Source organism: Carlito syrichta, unplaced genomic scaffold (genome assembly GCF_000164805.1).
Source record: "Carlito syrichta isolate Samal-C Ts95f unplaced genomic scaffold, Tarsius_syrichta-2.0.1 Scaffold130527, whole genome shotgun sequence".
NCBI classification, from domain to species: Eukaryota; Metazoa; Chordata; class Mammalia; order Primates; family Tarsiidae; genus Carlito; species Carlito syrichta.
In genome coordinates, this window is record NW_007074623.1 from 199,384 (window position 1) to 203,189 (window position 3,806).

Sequence of the window (3,806 nt, forward strand, 5' to 3'; positions counted from 1 at the left end):
ACAAGCATGCACTACCACACCCGGCTGATTTCTTGATTTCTCGTAGAGATGAGGTCTCGCTGCCCAGGCGGGTCTCGAACCCGCGGGCTCAGGCAATCCACTCACCTCAGCCTCCCAAAGGCGCGGGATTACAGGCTGAGCCACCGAGCCCGGCCATCATCAGATTTTAGTGGGAGCAAGGAAATGGGTGATCTCAAAGACCAGTGTCATTGAACATATAAATTCCTATCTCACTAAGAGACTGAATTTATATTTGCTCTACACAATTATTGAAGGTCGCAGGTTCCTTCCATCTCGTTTCTCTGCTGTCTTCATGTTTTGTCTCCGTCTGCATGGTCAATGCTGGTTGGCAGAAGTGTCTTATAGGAGGGGAAAGACTGGGAAGGAAAGTCACTTGCTGTCTTTTTTTATTTTTTATTTATTTTTTTCAGTTCAAGTCTTACTCTGTCACCCAGACTGGAGTGCAGTGGCCGCTCCTGGCCACCGCAGCCTCAACCTGCTGGGCTCCGGCGATCCTTCCGCTTCAGCCTTCCAAGTAGCTGGAACTACAGGCATGCGCTACCACACCGGGCTAATTTTTATATTTATTGTAGAGATGAAGTCTCACCAAGTTGCCCAGGCGGGTCTTGGGCCCGCGGGCTCAGGCAATCCACTCAACTTGGCCTCCCAAAGCACTGGGACTACAGGCTGAGCCACCGAACCTAGCCATGGATTTCTTTTTTAAACATCTTCTATGTGCCAGGTACTGTTCATGAATAGAAAATCCACACATACACATGCAAATGGGTAATAATCATGAGAAAACATTCAGTTGTATTAGAGCTCCACAGAGAGACAGAACCAATAGGCTTTAGTACAGATCTATAAGAGGGGATTTATTGAAGGAGTTGGCACACACGATTATGGAAACTGAAGTTCCACAGCAGGCCGTCTGTAAGCTGAAGGAGCAGGAAGCTAGTAGCATGGCTCAATCCAAGGCTGAAGACCTGAGAACCTAGGGCTCCTCTGGTGCAAGTCCCAGAGTACAAAGGCCAGAGAAGCTGGAGCGCTGACGTCCAAGGAGCTGGAGAAGAAAGATGTCCCAGCTCCAGAAGGAGAATTTGCCTTTCCTTGGCTTTTTTTGTTCTACCTGGGCCCATACCTTAATCTAGTCTGGTTGACACTTAAAATTAACCCTCACATCAACCTCATTACTAATCAAAGAAACTCAAAATAAAGCAACAGTGAGATTTCTAGCATTTCCTATCAACTGAATGAGATTTATTTTCACATGATGATTGCCAGAGTTGGGGAAGCTATAAGAAAATGACTTTATCACAAAATCCTGATCAGATAATAGAAGATTAAGAACTCACGTGTATTACCTCTTTGCACAGGTGACATGGAGCATAGCTCCATCCTGGGGGACCTGTCTGCCTTGGAAGAGGTGGTCCCGGGACTGTCCATCACCTCCAGTGAAAACCTGCCCCTGGTGGCCCTCATCCATCCAGACCTCAATGTTGACCTCAAGGAGAGTGATCTAAACAAGATACTTTTCCACAAAAACCCCAGCTTCATAGCCAACAAGCCCCTCAAAGACTAGCATGGTGGGGGGTTAGGGCCAAGAGCAGTGATGACCAGGCTGGCTGGACCATGCCTGCAGAGGTCGGCGAGTGAGGCCTTGCCTGAACAAGCAACTGAGCAACTTACTTTTAAAAAAGACTACATTTCTTTCTATTCTTTTCATTAAAAAGTGGTATTGCAATATCATTATCACTTGAAAAGACAAAACGCTTCACAAATAGGCCTGGCACGGTGGCTTACACCTATAATCCCAGCATTTTAGGAGGCCAAGACAGGAAGATACCTTGAACCCAGGAGTTTGAGACCAGCCTGGGCAACATAGTGAGACCTTGTCTCTACAAAAAAAGTTTAAAAATAGCCAGGTGTGGGCCAGGTGTGGTGGCTCAAGCCTGTAATCCCAGCACTTTGGGAGGCCAAGGTGAGAGAATTGCCTGAGCCCAGGGGTTTGAGACCAGCCTGGGCAACATGGTGAGACCTCATCTCTACAATAAATCAGAAAAAAAAAAAAATGTGGTGGCTCATGTCTATAATTCCAACACTTTGGAAGGTGAGAGGATTGCCTGAGCCCAGGGGTTCGAGACCAGCCTGGGAAACTTGGCAAGACCTCATCTTTACAATAAATAAAAAATTATCCAGGCATAGTGGCACATTCCTGTAATTCCAGCCACTTGAAAGGATGAGGTGGAAGGATCACCTGAACCCAGCAAGTCATGGCTACAGTGGGCATCAGCATGCCACTGCACTCCAGCCTGGGTGACAGAGTGAGATTCCAACTCAAAAAAAAAAAAAAAATTAGCCGGGTGTGATGGCCGGGTGTTCTCCTGAGAAACAAAACCTGGGCTAAATAACTGCATATTATGTCAAGCTGACACATAAAATTAACCATCATAGTAACTTTATGTTTAGCTTTTTCAGAAATTGCCAGAATGTTTTCCAAAGTACCTGCACCATTTGATATTACCAGTAATGAATGACTCCAATTTCTCTACATCCTCATCAACACCTGTCACTATATTTGGTTTTTTTTGTTTTTTTGAGTTGGAGTCTTACTCTATTGTCCAGGCTGGAGTGCAGTGGCACACTCACGGCCACTGCAGCCTCGACCTACTAGGCTCAGGCGATCCTTCCGCCTCAGCCTTCCTAGTAACTGAAACTACAGGCACGTGCCACCACACCCAGCTAATTTTTTAATTTATTGTAGAGATCAGGTCTCACCAAGTTGCCCAGGTTGGTCTCAAACCCCTGGGCTCAGACAATTCTTAGCCTCAGCCTCCCAAGTGTTGGGATTACAGGCTTGAGCCACCATGCCCGGCAATTTTTTATTCTTAAAGAGGGCTTCCCACATTGCATAAGTTTTAGACCTCAAACACTCAGATCCCAGGGTAGGACTGTAATGTGACAGAACCTTTTATAGGAGAATTTGATAATATGTATCAAGAATTTTTAAAGCATCCATGCTGTTTGATTCAGCCATTCTACTTTCAGGGATCCCTACACAAGGATGCAGTAGTGCAGGGCTTTTCAACTTTGATGTACAAACAACCTCCTGGGACTCTTATTAAAATGCAGAGTCTGAGACTGGGCACAGTGGCTCACACCTATAATCCCAGCACTTTGGGAAAGAGGTGAGAGGACTGCCTGAGCCTGTGAGTTAGAGACCAGCCTGGGCAACTTAGTGAAACTTCATCTCTACAATAAATCAAAAATTAGCCAGGTGTGGTGGCGCATACCTATAGTTCTAGCTATTTAGAAGACTGAGGCAGAAGGATCACCTGAGCCCAGCAGGTTGAAGCTACAGTGGCTGTGAGTGTACCATGGCACTCCAGCCTGGGCAACAGAGTGAATGACTCCAACTCAAAAAATAATAAAATTGAAGTCCGGTTTACCAGGTCTGGATAGGCACCTAAGATTTCTGCATATCCAATAAATTCCCAGGTGATGCAGAGGCTGCAGGTCTATGGGCCTGCTCTGAGTAGCCAGGCTGTTGGGTAAATTCTCTTGCTGTCTACTCAGCAGTTTTCCCCAACACATGGTGCATTGGCCACCCTCACACACTTTGTCACACTTACCTGCTCAAGGATGGGCAGGGAACCCAGGCCCAAGGCAGTCAGGGCTAGTTTCCCTCCGCATAGCTAGCCTTTAGTTGGATGCCCCAATCAGAGAAAAGCAGAAGCCACCCCCAGGGTCATGAACAAGAAAACTTATTGCCTCAGGGTATGCAGAGGAGCCAACCTGAGGGGCAG